Raw genomic sequence first — 22,998 nt, forward strand, 5'->3', positions numbered from 1 at the left:
TCTCATCCACTGCTGGTGGACCTGTATGTATGTACAGCCACTATGGAAATCCATTTGGCGATTTCTCAAACAGATGGAAATTGAGTTACCATACGATCCAGCAATCCCCCTACTGGGCATATACCCAGAAGAGGCAAGAAACAAACCATGGCCAGACAACTGTTCTTCAATGTTCATAGTGGCACAGTTCACAATCACAGGGAGTTGGAAACAACCTAGATTCCCATCAACAGACGAATGGATTAAAAAACTGTGGTACATACATACAATGGCGTATCATGCATCACTAAAAAGCAGTGAGGAACGCATGAAGCATTTCACCACATTGGAAAAACTGGGGAAATTATGCTAAGTGAAGTAAGCCAAGCACAAAAGGGCAAGTATAACATGAGTCTGCTGAGGTAAGTTTATGTTTATATATATATATATATATATATATATATATATATATATAAAAGAGAGAACAGAAAGGTAAGTGCAAAAGGCGTACAGGGAAAAAGCTACTGTATACAAACACTCCAGGGGTGAAGTCCAGGTAGTGTGGCAGGGGTGAGAAAAAATCCAGGGGTACATATTGTAGCCAACTAAAAAGCAGGTGGAGGGAGAAAAGGGGAAAGAACAAAAAAGATGTGTGATAGGGGAATAGGGCACTGACCCACCCAAGGGGAGGGTGTTATTTGTGTCTCCACAGGGAAAGAGGGACCAGATATAAAGTGAGTGCCAGACGAATGCAGTGTGCCATCAAGGAGTGGGAGCCAGTGGAGGGAGGGGCCTGAGGGCTCGGCCCTCATACCAGTTATGTGGACAACTGCCCCCCACCCCAGAAGAATTTACTTGAGAGGATGGCACTGAAGCTGCAGCTAGGGGAGAGGGGTATGTTGGATCAGAGCAAAAGGGAGCAAAGAAGGGGGAGGAAGAGAGAGTGGAGCACATCCTGGCCTGGAGGATGATATCCCCGCTTTGAACAGCCAATGGACAGAGTGGACAATATGGCTGATCCCACGATGAGACACACTGTCCCTTGATGGCCCAGGGCCCTAAGGGGGGCAACACTGGAGACTCAGGGCCAGGACTGGCCCAGACTGACCCTGTGACACCAAGGCAAACCACTACAAGCATGCAGAAGAGCAACCGTGGGAGCAGAGTAGGGAGCCCATGAGGGAGTACAAAGGACAGACTCTGGGGCCAAAGCATGGTACCCCATTGGACCTGACTGAAGGACACATCTAGAGATTAAAAAAATCAGATCTTGATCTATTTACAGATTTTTCTTTCTTTTTAAATTTTTCTTTTAATTAATGTGTTCTTCTATGGATAATTTGTTTCCTTTTTTTGTTGTCATTGCTGTGTTCTCACTCATCACCTATCTTGCTATGACTTGATTTTTGGTGCATAGTAGTATCTCTACAGATCTATCTAGATAAGATAGACTGGATGAATAGTCTGGAGGAGAAAACAATGGGTCCAATGGTTCCAGGGGGACATGGGAGAGGGGAAGGAGGGGGCAAGGAGGTGGTGTTGAACAACCATGGACAGGGGATCAACAAGTGATCCAAAATCAGTAGCAAGGAGGGTGTGAGTGGCTTGGTAAGGATTCAGCAAGGGCAAGGTAACTGAGAGAAATTACTGGAACCCAAATAAAGGAAATAGAGAAATTACTGGAAACCAAAAGGAAATAGAGAAAAGAACTAGATGACAAAGGGTATTTATAGAGGTCCAAAGACTGGAATATACATATGTAAACATATATTTTTTGAGTGTAGGGAAACAAATCTATGTGCATATATTTATAGGTTAAGTACTAAGGCAGCAGATTGCCATTGGGCCTCCACTCAAACACTTACTCAATGCAAGAACACTTTGTTCTATTAAATTGGCATTCCAAGATACACATATTCCTGAAATGATTGCTGAAGAAAAATGTGTGCATAAGCAAACGTGGTGAAGAAAGCTGATGTTGTCCAGCTATCAAAAGATATAGCATCATTGGTCTTAAAGGCTTGAAGGTAAACAAGTGGCCATCTAGCTGAGAAGCATCAAAGCCCACATGGAAGAAGCACACCAGCCTGTCTGACCACAAGGTATAGCATGACCAGTTATCAGACATCAAAGAACTAAAGATCATATCAGTGGGTACCCACTTTCTGATATGATCACTGAACACAAACATGTGTATAAGCAACTGTGAAGAAAGCTGCTGGTTCCTGGCTATCAAAAGATATAGCATCTGGGATCTTGGAGGCTCGAAGATAAACAAATGCCCATCTAGTTCAGAAGCAACAAGGCTCACATGGAAGAAACACACCAGCCTGTGTAACCACGAGCTGTCAAAGGGATCAGGTATCAAGCAACAAAAATATCATATCATTGTAAATGTGGGTGAGTGCAGAGTGGAGACTCAAGGCCCATCTGTAGTCAACCAGACACCCCCTTACTGAGGGGTTGTGGAGAGGATGTGGGCCAGTCAGGGTGCAGGGTAGCAATGATGAAACATAACTTTCCTCTAGTTCTTGAATACTTCCTTCCCCCCACTATCGTGATGCCAGTTCTACCTTACAAATCTGGCTGGACCAGAGGATGTACATTGATACAGATGGCAACTGGAAATACAGGGAATCCAGGACAGAGGACGCCTTCAGGACCAGTGGTGAGAGTGGTGATGCCTGGAGGGTGGAGGGACTGTAGGGTAGATAGGGGGAACTGATTACAAGAATCTACGTATGGCCTCCTCCCTGAGGGATGGACAGCAGAGAATAGGGTAGGGGAAGACGTCGGACAGTGTAACATATCACAAAATAATAATTTGTGAATTATGGAGGGTTCCTGAGGTGGGGGTGGGGTGGGGAGGAAGGAGGAAACGAGCAGCCGATATTAGGTGCTAAGGTAGAAGGCCAATGTGTTGAGAATGATGCTGGCAGCAGATGTGCATATGCACTTGACGCAATGGATGTTTAGGTGGATGGTGATAGAAATTGAACAAGCCCTCAATAAAATGATGTGAAAAAAAGGATATTTATATACAAGAGCAATTGAACATTGAGAAAACATCCCAGCAGTCCATATCAAGTTCCTAAGTCCGATATTAGCCCATATGTCTGATACCAATCTATAAAGTCCCCTTCAGATGCATGAAACACATGCAATGAAGCCAAATTCAGGATGATCACAAGTCAGTGGGTAGAAAGTTTTTGGTTCCAGTGGCATTGTAAGCATCTCAGCCCTGGCAGGGGTCTCTATGTGGCTTCTCCGGTTTCAGAGGTCTGGTTGCGTCCATGTGACTTGTCTTTTGCAATGTCTCCCAGGGAGTGGCAGAGAGAGAGAAGTGTCTTTCACCTCCAAGGAGGAAGTCCCAGATTTCCCAGAATTCTCAGGGGAAGGCCATGCCCACAGAAGTCTCATTGGCTATCTCTAGATTGACAGCCTAGAGAGCCCCTTCCTTGACTTAAACCTCTCTCTCTACACACACACACAAATACATACGGTTATATAAATATACAGGCTTTACTAGGTTTTGCTTCTCTAGGGAACCCAGCTTCAGACACTGATCATGGTCAGAACTTCAGATAGAACTCCACTCCCTCTCTTTCTAAGTATCTGAATCTCATCTTCATTCTGCATCCAGCCCACTGCCCGCCTCTTCTAAACATGCTCTGCCTCAGCCCACTGCAACCATTAGCCATTGCTCTTCCCCAAATCCTGTGCTGTTTATTCCTCCCTTCATTCAGTTGGCATTTCTTGGATACTTACTATGTGTCATGTCCTAGGAAGATGAATGTCTCAGTTGCTGCCCTAAAAGAGGCCAGATAAGCTATCTCAGTCACACTAGCATTTGATGTAGGCAACCTGAGTGATAACCCTGGGTAAAGTAAAGCACTTAGCACAAACTGGAGAGAGAGGTGGAGAGAAAGAGGGAAGACATATGGGAAGGGGGGCGGGGGCTAGGGAAAGAAAAGGGAATATAGAAAGAGAAGATTTTTTTTTGGAAGCAGTAATTGCTCAGATTAACTTTGAAGAAATAGAAAACTACAACAAAACAGAAACAGTTGCAACCAAGTCAATTCGGGCTCACGGTGACCCCTTGTGTGTCAGGGGGAGTAGAACTGGGCACCAAAGGATTTTCTATGGTTGTTTTCTCTAAAGCAGATCATCAGGCCTTTCTTCCGATGTGCCTCTGGGCCGGCTCCTGCGTGCATTGCCTGTGGCACCAGCCAAGGACTCTGAAGGATGAGTACTAGTTAGTAAAGTGATGGGCGCACCCATGAAGCATCAATACGTGTGAATTCTTGGAGGTGAGACAGTAGTATATGTGGAGAAACACTATATATAAACCACACATACCCGTGTATAAGCCGAGTTTTTCAGCACATTTAAAATGCCGTTTTTGTCGTAAAATTAGTTGGCTCAGGGTCGGCTTATACTCAAATACGCGCACACGCACACGCACACGCACACGCACACGCACACGCACACGCACACGCACACGCACACGCACACGCACACGCACACGCACACGCACACGCACACGCACACGCACACGCACACGTTGTTGACTATGCTCATGGGTTTGAAATGATTTGTCCCATCTGACCTCGTTAAACTTCACTTCAAGGGAAGAGGGTGGGAGGAATCACCAATAGCAGCATCAGCTCAAGGCTGATTCCTGTCAGCTGGACGTCTGATGGACCTTCCTTTCTAACTTCCTTTCCAGTTCTGATACCAACTTCCCCGCTCTTGGTACTCTCTTCTTGGTTCACATTCACTGTGGTGGCCACTTAGAACCATGTTCGCAGGCTGTAGTCACAGTTATGGGGTTTGTTAGGGAAAGAATGAGTTAAAGTGCAAGTGAAGGAATGCCCAGGATACAGTTATTTAATCAGGACATCCTTCTTTCAGCCACTCTGTAGGCAAGTTTCGCTCTGGCCCTTAGCCCGCTGACCTGCTATCTGCTTAGTTAGCTCTTCCAATAACTGCCCAGATGTACCCAATTCCACTCATCAGCTTTGGTCCAGAGGCACTCAGCTCTAACAATGAGTCAGCAAATTCAGTTTCACCAAGTATGTCAGAGGCACCGCCTCCACCAGCAGCCGCTTGCCTGAAGGAACTGGCATGGGCCAGGAAACCCACCACTCCACCTCCTGCCAGCCTCTTGGTTCCACTGCTGTGCCACGGTCCCTCACCAGCTCTGAGACTACTCTCTGTGTGTTTATTTCCGTCTCCTGAGTCAAGTAGCATCCCAGCATCGGCACCCCGGGCCCACGGGACACACTCCACTCCTGCTTCTCTTTCTAGGTAGTTGTGAGGCTCCCTCCCTGCTCTTTCAAGATCCTTTCCTGTCTTGTGAGATAAAGCGTGTGCCTCAAACCAGGCTGTAACTGCTGTCAGACAGTGACGGGTGGTATCCTGAGGAGGGTAGTGTGTGGTCACTGGAGTCACACATTCCAGTAAGGTGACTCAAGAACTTTCCATCCCAATCCTATCTTATGAGCATAACTGACAAGGCACTCCCAAATGGCACCAAACAGGTACTCACACTATCAAACTCAACCAAAAACATGATCCTTAACTTGATTCTGACTCATACTGAGCCTGTAGGACAGAGTAGAACTGCCCCCTTCAAGCGTCTGAGGCTGTAAATTTCTCTGGGAGCAGAAACCCTAATCTTTATCCCTCAGAGGAGCTGGCAGGTTTGAACCACAAACCTTATGGTTAGCAGCCCGAGAGACTAACATTTACAACACATCACAAAGTGCAAGGTAAACATATCAGACCACAAAAGGGAGAACCACCACACAATATTCAGAATCATGGCCTAGGCAAGTTGACACAGGACCCCAACCACCACCGGATTCTGAACACCTTCTTCGCATGGTCTCGCCCAATCATTCCGTGGGAATCTCAAAGCCTGGCACCACAAGGGCGATAGTAATAATTCACTGCAATGCATGAATGTGCATTGTATGTGTGTTGATAATTTTAATACCATCGATTTTTAGGTGGGTGGGGGGACCTCAGACATATGCATGGTTGGATACTGCTGATGCACACATTATGTGACTATTGCATATCAGGCTCCCGTCATGTGCAGCTTTGGAGAGTCTGTCTTCCTTGCCTGTCTGGTAGCCTCTTATCAACTCCATGCTGAGCTGTTTGTTGCTAGTTTGACAACAAAGAGCTGTGGGACTCCTAGGATTCCTGTGTGGGCCCATGGTAGCCAGGGAGACTGGTAGGAGAAAGGGCCAGTGAATGAATTCCCCTCCCTTTTCCCCCAAGTGCAATGTGTTACATTGTAGTTTTTATACACAACAGAGGATAATCTCATGAGACTGAGTAAAGGTTTGCACTCACTGGTGTTCTGCTTAAAAAAAAAAAAAGTTCTCACTCATTCCCTACTCCTTTTGTCTCTCACTTTTCCTTTCCTGTTTCTCTGGTAAGTAGTTGATTTTAAGCCTTTGCTTCAGGCTTTGCTTTCTGGGGACGCCAGGATAAGGTCAGCATTTAATATGTGCCAGGAACTGTACTGGGTGCGAGGATTATAATGATGAACAAAGATTATGTCAGTAAAAGGAAGTTTAGTGTCCAGAAGTGGTTTTTATGATTTTCACGAGGCATGTGAAAATAAAATTGAATTATTTGCCTTCATGCATATTATCATATTTGGAAAAACTTCCCAAATAATTTCTGCTGAAAGAAGAGAGAAAGCAAATATAAAAGGACAGGTCCTATAGCAGATTCCACCTTATGTAATTAGGGCAGATGAAGTTCGGGAAGACAAACAGTGATGGGACCACTGGCCATGGGGGAATCCTAGGTATTTTAGTCATAATGTTTTTGTAAAACTTACTTTATTTTCATCTTTTTTCAGCTGTAGATTTATTTCTAAATTGCAAGCTCAAAAGTCTACCGTTCCAATCTTGGTCATATCCCCCCACAACTGCTGCCTAATTAATAAGTCTAACAACTCGTGTGTATATTCCCATCATCCTGTCATTGCTGGGAGAGGGAATTAGATCGTACCTGATTGTGAGAGCAAGTTTTCAGAAGACTGAACACCCACCTGAAGCTCGATCTCAAAATTAAATGTCATTTTTACATGCCTTCAGTGTTTGGTGACTTGGATTTCATAACTCCCATGCTAATGCATTCTGCTTTCCTGGAAGCATGGGAAGGTGCCAAGAGAATATCTGCAACAATTTTCATTACTGGTCTTGGAAAATAGGTTTTAAAAAGATAGTTTCATTCTTTGTGTTAGTCTTTTGAAAACATTCCAGAGAGAGGAGCAGGTGCTATGGTTGTAAATGGTATTGCAGCATGATTGCCCGAGCCTGCACACCTACTTGTTGAGTTTGTGTGTGTGTGTATGGAGTGAGGTATGGATCCTGCAAATGGAAATCCAATTTTGACAGCATCATTTGAAGAGACTCTCTCTTACCCAATTAATGTAGTTCAGCCCTTGGTCAAAAGCCAATTGTCTGTCGTGGATCAATTGGTTTCCAAGTTCTCTATTCTGTTTTATTTGTTTTTTTTGCTATTAGCTTGATATATTTTTCATTTTTTGATTTTTAATAGGTCTGTGCACATTTTATTACAACACTGTCTTCTCAAGCGGCCCTTTGAAAATTTTTGGACTTTTATCAAATTGGGTTGGGAACTTAAAATTGGTCATGCCAGGAAAGCTTATATCACAGAATTTTGGCAAATGTTGCAAGCAACTATCCCCACTCCCCCTGCTCCATCATCAGCTGTTGCTTAAATATTTACCAGCAAACTATTGCCGGACCACCTAAGAATCTTGCCATTTCAAAGTGTACATAGATCCGAAAGACCTGTTGTGGAGATTTGGCTGTCTTGATTTTTTTTTTTTTGTCTTCCAGTATCCTTTCCCTTATCACTATTTCTTCTACTGGGGTGTAATTCTACCAAATTGCCAGGGAAGCAGAGAAGGGAAAGGCACTGACCCCAACTCTCAGGGAAGACCTCTGAAGTAAGTCTGACTGACTGTAATTGGCCCAGGCATGGGCCTAGGAGCCCAAAGGGACAGAACCCCTACAAGGCAAGAGGTAGCTTCCCGCTGAATGAGGAGATGAATGGTGATTTTGAGCATCCTTCCCGCACAGGATGACACATGGAGAGCAGCAGGGCACTACTGGAAACCTGTCTGAACTTCTCAATTACATGAGCCAAATCTATTCGCTTTTAGCTTGAGTGAGTTTCTCTCTTTGCCACCTGGGGACCAACAAGTAGATAATCCTAAGTCATTCTCTTTGGTAGAAAGCCATATAATATGACACAGTCATGTAAAGAGCAAGGCTGATTTTTCCTGGTTTACAGGGAGAGAGATGGATAGAAAGGGTTGGAATTTGTCCTCTGTGATAAATTCTTCCTCACCAGAGGGTGGGGGAACATCTGGCATGTATTTACCTGGCTGATCCGTGGAGAGGTCAGGCGGAGCATTAAAAGGTTAAATGCACATCCAATCCCTTGTTAAATTGGCTCTCATCCCTTCCAGCACTGCCAAGGTCCCTGGTCCAGCACATGGTCTTTTGGGGTTTTGTTTTTTTTTTACATTTTATTAGGGGCTCATACAACTCCTATCACAATCCATACATATACATACATCAATTGTATAAAGCACATCCATACATTACCTGCCCCAATCATTCTCAAAGCATTTGCTCTCCACTTAAGCCCTCTGCATCAGGTCCTCTTTTTTTCCCCTCCCTCCCCATTCCCCCCTCCCTCATGAGCCCTTGATAATCCACAGATTGTTATTTTGTCATATCTTGCCCTATCCGGAGTCCCGCCCCCCACCCTTCTCTGCCGTCCATCTCCCAGGGAGGAGGTCACATGTGGATCCTTGTAATCACTTCCCCCTTTCCAACCCACTCACCCTCCACTCTCCCAGCATCGCCCCTCATTCCCCTGGTCCTGAAGGTATCATCCACCCTGGATTCCCTGTGCCTCCAGCTCCCATATGCACCAGTGTACAACCTCTGCCCTATCCAATTCTGCAAGGTAGAATTCAGATCATGGTAGTTGGGGGGAGGAAGCATCCAGGATCTGGGGGGAGCTGTGTTCTTCATCGGTACTACCTCACACACTGACTGACCCATCTCCTCTAGATCCCTCTGCAAGGGGATCTCCAGTGGCCGACACTTGGGCCTTGGGTCTCCACTCTGCACTTCCCCCTTCATTCACTATGGTATATACATACTTTTTTTTTTTTACATGATGCCTTATACCTGGTCCCTTTGGCACCTCGTGATCGCACAGACTGGTGTGCTTCTTCCATGTGGGCTTTATCAGCACATGGTTTATGCTCATCTACTAACCAAAAGGTGGCTGGGTAGAAGATACTAATGTTGCAGAAGAAAGACCTGGTGATCTGTTCCTTTAAAGATTACAGCCAAGGAGACCCTGTGGGGACAGATCTACCCTATGATACATGTGGTCACCTTGGGTCAGAATAGACCCAACTGCAGTGGGTTTGGTCTTTGGTTAGCCTGTTTTCTCTGCCAGGCACAGTATTATTAAGTAAGACGTGGCTGTTCCATATGGCATTTGGGGGGAGGGGAAATGTAGACTCTACAAAAACAGATCGCCCTACAGGTAAGGAGCAAGCTGTAAACCAGGAGGAAAGGAAGAATCAAGAAGCCTCCTCGGCCTCAAGTCTAAGCTTCACCACCTAACATTGTTTACCTGGAGCTGCCTAGTCACCAGACTCCCAATACAAGGCGCATTCACTTCCCTTCACCTGGGTTCAATTAAGCACCTAGAAAGGGGTGTGAGTAAGTAATCAGCAACCGAGGTGCACATTTGGGGCATTTTGGCTAGGAAAATTCACACCTAGATGTGGACAGTGACATTGGGAGAGCAAAGTCTGGCCAGGGGACCTAGGCATTTTGAGTGCTGCCTCCAGCTGTATTCTCCGAATGTTGGTACGTCATTGACATATCCCGCCCTCCTCCTCCAAGCTTTAATACTTGCCTGTTAATTACAGATTTGGCTTCTACCTTATGGCACAGGGCCCAATCTATGTTTAGGGGAAAAACTGATTTAGGGATAAAGATAGGTTTTCCTGAAAATGTGTTCTTATTGAGAATCTGTAGAGAGCTCCATTCCTAAAGCTGAGAGAGGGCTTGAGACTCAACCAAAATGATAGCTTCACAGTTTAGAAGAGAAGGCCCCCACTGAGACCTGGGAAGTCAGGTCATAGGGTCATAGGGCCCTCAACAGATGGGCATAATTAAGAGCAATTCTTGGGAAAAAAATGCTTTCATTTTGTAATTCGTTTTCAAGCAGGACTGAAGCTCGAAAGAGCAGGAGCTCATCGTCGTGCGGCTCTCCCAGGTGTGCCTGATGTCTGGACTCTGATATTCTGATAGCTTCAAACTTTGTTTCGTTCTATTGACTCGAAACTCTAACCCACAATGACGAGGACGTGTGAGGAGAGTAGGCTAGTGCAGCTTGATCACAGGCATTTAGAATCATCTCTATCATTTTCCTCCAACTTGATTCTGAATTGATCACACGCGTGCTGAGCATGGTTGTCGACTCCCTGGGGTTAGGAGGGGTAGATGTTCTAACTAAATAAAGACTAGAGCCCTTTATGATAGATGTATGTCTTGAGCCAAAGTAGTAAAAAAGCAATCCCATTAGAGTTACTCATCTTAAAGGCTGAAGAGGAAATCCCAACAGCTCATGCTGGACCGTACTATCTCTAGGAAGCAAATTTGTTCAGACTCCAGGGAAAAGACTAGTATAAATTTAAAATAAACAAATTAAAATTGGCATTTTCTTTAATAAAAAGTTGAGACATTAGGGAGCAAGATTCAACAGGGAAGAATAAGCAAATCTTCCGTTAAATGCTCCTCAAGGTAAAACCAGGAAAGAGAAGGGCATTTAATTGATATCAAACTTACGGAAAGGAGCCCTGGTGATAAGAGGTAAACATTTCCTTACTAACCGAAAGGTGTACAGTTCAAACCCACTAGCTACAATAGTGGAGAAAGATGCAGCACACTTGGAAACCCTACAAAGCAGTTCTACTCTGTCCTGTAGGGTTAAATCAGAATCGGCTTGACCACAGTGCTAGGGCAGCATGCAAAGATAGAAACTGTGTGGCACCTATAAAAATGCAATTTATCCCAAAGACACAGATGGGAGATTTTAAATCCTTTTAAGCCAGTGGTAAATCAGGGGATTGAAAATAATAGTAAAGATAGAAGAAGAGTCAATATATCACCAACTGGTCAAACAGTAGTTGAGGATAAAACAATCGCTCTTCATTAACCACTGTGTTAGGCAGGGCTCTCCACAGAAACAAAATTATTATATTTGAAAGAGGATAGGTTCATACAGTGAGAAGAAATATAACAGCTAATTAATCCACACAGTAGCACAGAGGGCTCAGTTCAATTCACTTCTGTAAAACAGCTAATATATTGAAAAACTTTCAACTCACATGGCTACTTGGTCCAAGATCAAGGAAGCAGGCAGCAGAGTCCTCCCTCGGGCAAAGCAGGCCATGTCAGCCAACAGGCAGTCAACAGCAGGGTTGGTCAGCAACAGCTTAGCTAATTTGCATTGCTTATCAAATTTAAGCAAGGCAAGGCAACAGGATCAACCAGCCTGTGATGAAGCAGGTCTGGAAGGAGCCTCAGGCTTTAGAGACACGATCCATGGGTGGACTTGGTCCACAGATAGTGCACTCACAGGTTGAGGCAGAGAACTAGCTAAAGCAGCAACATGCTAGTCCAATTATAAAGAGCAAGGAGATGGGGGCGGGCCTTGCAGAGCCATTTATCTCGTTGCCCTCCCCTCAACCTGCTACCTGATTAATCCCACATGTTCCTATTGGCCAGGTTGGCACAATAAACCTAACGATCACAACCATGGAATGCATTTCTGTGACTTTGCCTGCTTGTTGCATTTATTCGCAGCCCTCTAAGTCAGTACTCATGGCGCTTTTGTGGTCATCTGCAGATTTGCACAGAGGAGTTGAAAATTCCCAGCTAAGATCCAAAGCAATGTTCTGCTTCTTATTTGAGCTTTCACTTTGTAAGGTGAAAGGAGTATCTTTTCTGTCCACTTAGTGCCACCTTTCCCACATTTTTGTGTTCTGTGTTGGCAATTCTATGCTTCAAAAGGTCCTCTTACTACACTTCAGAGTGGTGAAGGGCTCAGTAGTTCTCGTAAGTGCAAACAGGCTGTGATAGACCTTACTGGGTAAATATGTTCAGGCAGGAGATACAGTACTGTTGTCCACAAGCTCAATGCTAATGAATTAACAATATATTTTAAACTAGGTGACTTAAGAAAACAGAAGCACGTTCAAACAGAATTTTAGATGTTTGGTTGACGACTAGAATGTTGTAGGAACCTAACCAGTTATTTACCAAGTGCAATGACTCTGTACTTGCTAGTTCAGTTTTTCCCCAAGCGTGGTTACTGTTGTTAGTTGTTGTCCAGTACAGCCTCACCGCATGGCAGCCCCATACACAATGTCATCAGACCAGTGAGACCCAGAGGTTTTTCTTGGCTGACTTTTGGGAAGTGTAAAGCTAGGTTCTTTCTTTGTCTTTCTTAGACGAGATGTTCTGGTGATACCTGCTCAGCACCAAAGCAGCCCACAGGCTTCCACGGGCAGGTGGTAGCTCTGTTTGAGGCTCTTAGTATGGCACATGATTAAAAATGGACTTGAGGGCAGTGGATGGTTCAGAATGGGCTCTCGCATAGAAGGCTAGAATTTTCATACCTAACTACCATGAAATATGAACCTTGATTGATCTTGTTTTCAAATTCACCTAGAAAATTTAAGAAGGTTGTGTTAGTCTGGGTAGACGAGAGAAACAAATCCATGGACACACATATGTGTATAAGAAAGAGCTTTATATAAAAGAGCAATTGGACATTGAGAAAACATTGTAGCCCAGTCCAGATCAAGTCCATAAGTCCAATATTAGACCACATGCCCGATGCCAATGTATAAAGTCCTCTTCAGACTCACAAAACACATGCAATGACACCAAATGTAGAAAATCACTGACCAGTAGGAAGAAAGTTTTTGGATCCAGTGGCATTGGAAACATCTCAGCGCTGGCAGGGGTCTCTCCATGGCTTCTCCAGCACCTAGGGCTGCATCAGGGTGGGTCCATATGTCTTGTCAGCTACTATGTCTCCAAGGGTATGAGCAGACAGTCTCCCACCTCCTAGGAGGAAATACAGGAATTCCCAGAATCCTTAGGGGAAGGCTATGCCCACACAGAAGCTTCATTGGCTATGACCTGATTGACAGGCTAGACTCCACTCCTACACGCTTAATCCTTAAATTGACAATTATATAACTACCACAAGGTCGACCTCATTCTGGGCTATATATTTTTAAAATCTCAAGAAGTTTCCAAAGATTACTATTATATCAATTGTTTCCCCTTAACCAGCCTACCACATGACCAGAGCCCCTACATTAAAAACTCAGTAGCCACCAAGGGTGTGAGGGGCGATGCTGGGAGAGTGGAGGGCGAGTGGGTTGGAAAGGGGGAACTGATTACAAGGACCAACATGTGACCTCCTTCCTGGGAGAGGGACAGCAGGGAAGGGGGGGAAGGGAGACTCCGGATAGGGAAAGATATGACAAAATAATGATGTATAAATTACCAAGGGCACATGAGGGAGGGGGGAGCAGGGAGGGAGGGAAAAAAAAAGAGGACCTGATGCAAAGGGCTTAAGTGGAGAGCAAATGCTTTGAGAATGATTGGGGCAGGGAATGTATGGATGTGCTTTATACAATTGATGTATGTATATGTATGGATTGGGATAAGAGTTGTATGAGTCCCTAATAAAATGTAAAAAAAGAAAAGAGGAGAAAAAAAAAAGAAAATGATGAGGGGAAAGAATGTACAGATGTGCTTTATACAATTGATGTATGTATATGTATGGACTGTGATAAGAGTTGTATGAGCCCCTAATAAATTGTTTTTAAAAAAAGAGTTATATGAGCCCCCAATAAAATAATCCAAAAAAACCAAAAAACTCAGTAGCCAGTTGGTGTCAAGTGCACTAATGATGACGCCATGTGCGTCAGATTAGATTGTACTCTAATGAACTGTGCTCTCCAGAGTTTCAATGGCTGATTTTCCAGATGCAGAATGCTAGGCCTTTCTTTTGAGGTATCTTGGGGTTCATTTGAACCTTCCACCTTTCTGTTAGCAGCTGAGTACATTAACTGTTTGCACCACCAGGAATTCCAGCAGATATAGCTAGAGCTCTAGTCATGTCACATTCTGTCCAGATCAGTCCCTCCTTCTCTCTGGAGGGAAAAGGCATAAAAAGATAAAAGTCAAATTTCCGATCCCAGCTGTCAGCCTCATGGGAAAATGGGGCAAGTACACGGAAACAAGGCTCCCAATATGTGTCCTGAAAAAGCATGGCAGTAGGATTAGCTAAAATCACACAGTTCAAGCATTTAGTATAGGAGAAACAGAACAATCAATAGCAGGGGCCAGAAATGGCTATGGCAAATATGAGCTTAAGGGTGGCAAATCTAGGTAGCTTTGGGGTCTGGCAAGTGTCCCGAGGCTTACCAGTTTAGCCATACCACAAGGGAATGAGGTGATTGTCAGGAACTGAAGCCTGATTATAAAACAAAATGTGCACGTGTGTAGTTGTATACCAATGAGCTACCAATGCTGCTTCTGAGTAAATTCCTAGTCCTGATCCACTGCCATTGTGTTAATCCCAACTCATAGTGATCCTACAGAATAGAGCAAAGTACAACTACTCCCTAAGGTTTCCCATGTTTCTCCCACAGACTGGATGGTGGATTTGATCCACCGACTTTGAGATTAGTAGCCCAATGCCTAACCTGCAATGCCACCAGGTCTCCTTAGGCGTATGCGTGTGTTAATGGCAATGGCACTTGGATGCATGAGGTGACCAACAAATGTGCTATTTAAGGCAATAGTAGTAATTCCAATGGATCCTTAGTCCATAAGCAGAAATTTCATAAAAGGTAGTAAATCTTTCTCAGCTGGTAATTGGACAATGATTTCCCAATCTTCCCAACCCTATAACAATGTGGCCACTTAGGCAAGTTTCCCCTGAAGCTAGCATTGGGTGGAAATATGTCACTCAAGGAACAATGTAAGACCCTGATGATTCTCTACAACATTCCCAGTGCTTTAGCAGAGACCACTTGTGGGGCATTAAAAATAAGCTTAAGACTTTTTAACTTTTAGTTTTCTATGAATACTTTCCAGAAAGAAATCGGGGGAGGGAGAATGCAGAAGACACATTTCCCTGTATCAAACCACATATTCTAACTCAGTTCAAGAAGTGGGAAGAATGGGACCCCTGCCTCTACCTGATGTAAGAACACAGTGGGGACTCGGGGTTGAAAAGGCAGCTTAGAATAAAGCAATTCACAGCACTGGATGGGAAAGAAACCAGTGAAACTCTTGTCAAAAATCATTGTATTAAATGCTAAATCCTACTTGAAGGTTTCAACCACATTTAGTCTTTTTGTGTCCTTCCCTTTATAAGTAGAGCCTCCTGATAGTTTCTCAAATGTGGAGCCACTTCTGTTTACAAGACCATCAATTTTTATTTTTTGGACTGGTGCCAGAAGTTAAAACTGGCCTCAAAGTGCAGCCAACTTCAAGCCAAGGAGGAGAATATGACACCGATGATTTTGTGGCGAGAAGAGTGATTCACAACATTCCGCTCTTGATGCCCCTTTTGCCCGAGACTAGTTTTCATTTCATCCTGTTTACTGGGTGCATGACTAGATGGCTGTGCTGGTGTTCACTGTGGGCTTCATGGCCAACCCAGTTGGCTCTGACTCATGATGATCATATGAACAACCGAGTTAAATGCTACCTGGCCCTGTGCCATCTCACTATCATTAGCATGTTTGTGTCTATTAATATAGCCATTCTGTAGTGTCTTCCAATCTAGGAGGCGCATCTTTTAATCTTCTAGCATTATATGGGACAATATCCTCTACATAGACCACGAGGTATTTACTGAGCAGAATAAGGACAACAGTGCATGGTTTCAAATCAGAAAAGAGTATTTCAGGGTTGTATCCTTCCACCATTCCGATGCACTCTGTGTGCTGAGCGAAGCTGAACTAGAGACACTGGACTAGAAGAGAACATGATATCAGGATTGAAGGAAGGCTTGTCCCCAGCCTGCCATATGGATGTGACACGTGTTGCTTGATGAAAGGCAAGAGGTCTTGGAGCCCTTACTGAGAGAAGATCAAGGCTTCAGCATGGATTGCGACTCAATGTAAAGAAAACAAAAATCTTCACAACGGGGCCAATAGACAATGTCTTGGTAAGTGGAAGGGAAGGGGGAAGAAAATGTCAAGGATTTCACTTTACTTTGATCTACAATTAATGCTTATGGAAGTGTCAGCCAAGAAATCAAATGTAACATTGCATGTTATAGAGGAGAGGTGAGACTTTGAGGACTAACGTGTGCTTGACATGAGCTATGGCTTTTCAATCATCTCCTATGCATGTGAAAGCTGGATAATGAAGAAGAAAGATGGAAGCAATTGCTGCATGTGAACTCTGGTGCTGGCAAGGACGATTGAAATATCAAGGACTGGCAGAAGACCAAACAATTCTGTCCTGGAGGATGTAGAGGCAAATTCTCCTTAGAAGTGAGGGTGGCAAGACTTCCTTGCATGTACTTTGGACATGTTATCAGGAGAGATGACTCTCTAGAAAAGGACACAATGCTTGGTAAGTGGAAGATCATCAAAAAGAGGGAGACCCTTGATGACTACAACAATTAGTTTCAACTGTTAACAACAACTGGCACAGGACTGCACAGTGTTTCCTTCTATTGGTTCTGTTGTACAGAAGTGATCCTATGCATGCATGAGTGTGTGTATGGGTCAGGGCCAACTTCAGGGCACTTAATAGCAACAACAAACTCTTGGTGGCTAAAATAGTGCATGGAACACACTAGACCAGTGGTTCTCAACTTTTTGGGTCGCAACCCCTTTGGGGGGGTCAAATGACTCTTTCACAGGGGTTGCCCGATTCATAACAATAGTAAAATTACAGTTATGAATTAGCAACAAAAGTAATTTTATGGTTAGGGGGTCACCCCAACATGAGGAATTGTATTAAAGGGTTGCGGCACTAGGAAGGTTGAGAACCACTGCACTAGACACTTACAAATATCTGTGGAATACAGAATTAATTGATAGAAGTGAGTGGAATCGTTTCTTGGTGCCTTCCTCGTTCCTCAGAGAGGCCAGCAGTTGATCTGTGTGAACTTCAGCTTACGTACCGAAAGGTCACAAGAGCCTGGTGTGTACTGTCAACACTCAAGGATTAACTCTATTAACTCATGAAAAATTCCAGCCTCACCACATCTAAGGCCTTTCGCTCCCTACTTATTACTGTGTCTTCAAAGTTGCAGCAGCCCAGGTCACAGTCCACTAAACCACCAATTCCATAGGAGTCTCATATATCTTGTCTAAATTAGCGCCCATCTTTAAATCTTTCCCCAAACAGAGTCAGCTGTTATATACAGGGACTGAGTCCATTTCCAGTACCCTAATGGTCGAGGGGTCTCAGGTAAGAGTGTACCCCCGATTGGTCTTCCTGAGGCAACAGGAGCATGAAGAGGAAAGAAGAAAACAAGTACACTTGACCCCTGCCCTCTAACCCACATACGGAGCTGGATTCAGGGGCCCATTTTGCGTAAGCTCCCTGAACTGTGATGCTCTCATCTTCCTACTCCTTCTACTCTGTTTAGCTCTTGCCCTTGAATTCATAGACTAGGAAACCATTCTATCGAAGGCGGAGTCCCTAACATTCCCCGACCCCCACGCCCCCCATGTTCCCACTTCTTGCTTGGTCTTGCCTGCACCTTTTCAATGGCAGAGACCATCAAGACTGGAACTCAACACACACACACACACACACACACACACACACACACCCCTAGTCAATTCTGACTCAGAGCGATTGTACCTAACGTTGACAAATAACTTCCAGCCAGAAACATTCTTGGGAGCAGGGGGGATGTACTAGGGTGTACAATGATGAATTATTGGGCTCAAAAATAGTCGTTTTTCCCTTTTCACAGCATCCTAAATTCCCACATGTTTCTTTCTCTCTTTTTTAGCTCAGAATTTAAAACAGAGATCTAGCAAGCCATGGGGAATTTTCAATACATAGCAGAGGAGTTTGAAAAGACCAGGAGTCTTTCTGGAAACACAATGTGAATTCATTTGAACACATCTACCTAATTGGGGGCTTGTGTAGTGTAGGTGGCTAGGGAGGGGGGCAGCGGGGAGGAGCCAGTCTCACCAGGTGGCCATTGTTCTTCATCTGCCCTAAAAGGGATTTTCTAATTAATAAGCCACCTCTTTGTTTCCTCTTGTCCAGGGTGAAAGCACTAAACTAATCTTATAAATGTCATGATTTTCTAAGCAATACATTGAGCAGCAATAACCGGAACATTAGGGAAGCATCAACCCACACATCACATATGAAAGTGAGATTGAATATAGGTCTATTATCAAAGTGACTTCAATGAAAACCAATGAAAGAGAAGAATGTCTGCATTTGACCCCCCAAAGTGGGAGTGCGATTTATACATTTTTTCCCTGAAGAAATCACTGGTTGGTTATAAACAGAGAGAAGCCACACGCCTTCCAGCCCTCCTGTGGAACAAAGCTGTTGGAATTTACAAACAGTCTTCTTGTGGTTCTTGAATCAATCCAGACTTAAAGCAATGCTGTATGACAGAGAAGACATGCCTGCCCCATAAGGGTTCCCAGAGTGCTTTGGTGGATTTGAACCACCGACCTTTTAGGCAGCAGGTGAGTTTAACCATTGTGCCAATCCAATGGATGCAGCCACATGTCCCCAGTGAGGTCTCTCCTCAAGATTAGTGTGCGCTGTCCTTCTATTTAGTTTCTTGGCACAGCTCTTATCTCAAACTACATCGATTACAACCAACCCACTTGACAATGCAGGGCAGCGGTTCTCACTCAACCTGTGGCAACTCGTGATTCCTTTGGGGGGTGAACTACCCTTTCACAGGGGTTGCTTGATTCATAGCGGTAGCAAAATGACAGTTATGAAGTAGCAACGAAAATAATTTTATGGTGGGGGGGGTCACCACAACATGAGGAACTGTATGAAAAGGTTGAAGCGTTAGGAAGGTGGAGAACCGCTGATGTAGGGGCTTTGTTCTCTGAGTATTTCCCATTTTTCTTTGAGTACTTTCAGCCTGTCCACTTGGATCTGCAAACATTTGCAGAAGATGTTTGCTCCGAGGTAGATCAAACCATGAAATAAAATCTTCCTGAGTGCACTCTAGCTTTCTCCTGGAAAGGACAGGGAACTGTGCGTCGGCATGGCTTTGAACTCCTGCTTGTCTGCCCTTGAACTTTTGAAGAGTGCTTCTGCATTGAGTTGCTTTGGTTCTTATTTTGTCAACATGCCCTATATTGCATTCTTGGCTTTAACGGGTGAGATGGTTTTATTATTTTTTGTTCCCTCCAAGACTACAGTTTATTAATATAATGTGATGTGGTATGTGTTTGATGTACTCTCTGTGGGAACATGTTTGGTGTGGATTTTTTACATGTTTATTTAAAGGAAGATAACTAAGTGATGAACAGATAACTTCTTCTATTTCAGTGTATCTAGGCTTACTGGTAGCCAAAGAAGAGAGAGTTGGTATGAGTTAAGAAAACAGTTCTTACTTCCTATTTAAAAATCGAAAAGAAGGGAAACCAGGGTGTTGGTGTTGTACCAGCACTGGGCGTGGTAGAACCGCAGAGGGCCTTTTGACCACAGGCAGGTGAACAGGTAAACTCCCGAGTAGGCAGTGACTGAAGGACTATGAGATATGGACCCAGAAAAGCTAGGCTATGTTATTAAAACCATCATTTTAAACTACGTTTTATAGATTTGCAATTAAAGATGTATTAAGAACAAATGTAATAAACACTCAAAGCTCATTTCTTCCAAATGATTTTATTATGTTCTGCTCTTATCGATGCTCTTCAGGTGATGCGTGTGTGTTGTATCTCACTGGAAGGCATATTACTCTGCATCTCTCTCCCCCAGTTTCATCTCTGCTATGTCCCATGGTTGTTAGTTACCATCAAGTAACTAAGCAACTTTGGGCAGCCTGGTGTACAAGTGCAACAGAGTGAAACGTTGCCCAGTCCCGCATCATCTTCGTAACAGTTGCTATGTGAGTCCATTGTTATGTCGGCTCATCAAGCTCGTAGAGCAGCGGTTCTCAACCTGTGGGTCGAGACCCCTTGGGCGGGGCTGAAGGACCCTTTCATAGGGGTCGTCTGATTCATAACAGTAGCAAAATTACAGTGATGAAGTAGCAATGAAATAGCTTTACGGTCGGGGGGGGGGGTCACCACTGCACGAGGAACTATGAAAGGGTGGCGGCGTGAGGAAGGGTGAGAACCGCTGTCGTAGAGGGTTTCCGTCTTTTCCACTGGTACTTGCTTTCCCAGCCATGATGTCTGTGTAGAGACTGAGCCTTCTGGATGATGTGTCTGAACTAAGCGAATCAAAATCTCACCATCCTCACTTCCAAGGAGCATTCTGGGTGTATTTCTTCTACAATGGATTACCTTGTTCTTTTGAAAGTCCACGACATACTGAATGTTCTTTACCAAGCCTACAATGCAAATGCATGTCGGGTTGTTTTTGTTAGGTTCCACTGAGTCAGCTCCGACTCAAAGAAACACTCCAGTGGAACGAAACAGGGCCTCGCCATGTGCCATCCTCATCGTTGGTGCTGTTAGGTTTGAGTCCATTGTGGCAGACGCTGTGTTGTCTTGTTGACAGTATGCCTGTTATTTCCACCGCCCTTCTACTGTACCTGGAGATTCCAGAACACTTACTTGTGCTCATGCAGAGCCTGGACACGGACGAGAGGAAGTCACTTGCGCAGAACAAGAGAATACTTGCTGTATGGTTTAAAATCAGGGAAGTTGCATGTGAGGGTTGCATCCTTTCACTCTGTATACTGAGCAAATAATCACTGTACTGGATTACATGAAGAAGAACATGGCATCAGGATTGGAGGAAGCTCTATTAACAATCCGAAGAGCCCCAGTGGTGTAGTGGTGATATGTTGGACCATGATCTGCAAGGTTGGCAGTTCAAGACCACCAGCTCCTTAGAGGAAACACAGGGTTTTCTACTCCCATAAACAGTTACAGCCTTGGAAACTCACAGGGGCAGATCTACCCTGCCCTATAAGGTCGCTATGAATCACTATTGACTCTATGGCTGTAATGCTGTGTTTTGTTTTTTGGGGGATTTTTTTTTAGTTTGGAGATATGAAGATGACATAATATTGGTTGCTGAAACTGAGGAGGACTTGAAGCACTTGCTGATCAAGATCAAGGACTGCAGTATAGATTACCACTCAATGTGAAGAAGACCAAATTCCCCACAACAGACCAATAGGTAATGTCATGATGAATGGAGAAAAGATTAAAGTTGTCAAGGATTTCACCTTGCTTGGTTCCATAATCAATGCTCACGAAAGCAGCAATCAGGAGATCAAAAGGCACATTGCATTAAGTATAAGACCTCTTTAAAGTGTTGGAAAGCAAGGATGCTACTTTGAGGATTAATGTGCACCTGACCCAAACCATGGTATTTTCAATCGCCTCCTATGCACGAGAAAGTTAGACATTGAATAATGAAGACCAAAGAAAAATGAATTTGAATTATAGTGTTGCTGACGAATTTTGAAGATAAAATGGACTGTCAAAAGAAGGCGGGGCAGGGACCAAGGGCTCAATAGAAAGTAACTGTGTAAAAAAGAATGTATGTTCAAATGTACATATGTATGGATTATAATAAGCATTGTAAGAGCCCCAATAAAATGATCAAAAAGAAGGAAAGAAGGAAAGAAGAAGAAGAAGAAGAAGAAGAAACAAATCTGTCTTGAAAGAAGTACAACCAGAGTGCTCCTCAGAGGCAAGGATGGTGAGACTTCCACTTTCATTTTGGAAGTATTATTGGGAGAGACCAGTCCCTGGAGAAAGACATCATCCTTGGTAAAGAGGAGTGGCAGTGGAAAAGAGGAAGACTCTCAATGAGATGGATTGACAGGGTGGCTGAAACACTGAGCTCAAATAATCGTGAGGATGGGGCAGGACTGGGTGGTGTCTTGTTCTGTTTCATAGGTTCACTAGGAGTCAGAACCGACTCGGTGGTACCCAACAGCAACTACTTTACCAGCATGATGTACTTTTCCAGGAACTGGTCTCTCCTGGTAACATAGCCAAGGTACACGAGAAGAAGTCCTGCCATCTTCACTTCTTAGAAGCATTTGGCTCGACATCCTCCGAGACAGATTTGTTTGTTCTTCTGGCAATCCCTGGTAACTTCAGCATTCTTTACCAGCACCATAATTCAAATGCATTAATTCTTGGGTTTTTCTTGTTCCTTGTCAGACTTTCACATGCATATGAGATGATTGCAAACACTATGGCTTGAGTCAGACATAGTTTAGTCTTCAGAGAGATATATTGCTCAAATGATTTGTTCAGTGTGCACATTGAATACGTCTGATGAAAGAACACAACCCTGATAAACACCATTCCTGATTGTATCCTGTGACCAGGGCCTTATTCTGCTCGAATGCCTGCCTCTCGGACTGTGTACAGATTCCACACCAACACACTGAAAATGTTCTGGAATTTCCATTCTTTACAATGTTTTCCATAACTTGTTATGATTCATACAGTTGAATGCCTTTGCATAGTCAATGAAACACAAGTAAACATCTCCAGCTATTCTCTGCTTTCAGCCAAGAGTCATTGACATCAGTAATGATATCCCTCTTCTGAATCCAGCTTGAATTTGTCAGCTACCTGTCAATGTACCACTGAAATGATTTTTGAAACCTCTTAAGCACAAGTTTACTTGCATTAATGATATTATTTTATGATTTCTGCATTCTGTTGAGCCA

Source organism: Tenrec ecaudatus, chromosome 7 (assembly GCF_050624435.1).
Source record: "Tenrec ecaudatus isolate mTenEca1 chromosome 7, mTenEca1.hap1, whole genome shotgun sequence".
In the NCBI taxonomy this organism is placed as follows: domain Eukaryota; kingdom Metazoa; phylum Chordata; class Mammalia; order Afrosoricida; family Tenrecidae; genus Tenrec; species Tenrec ecaudatus.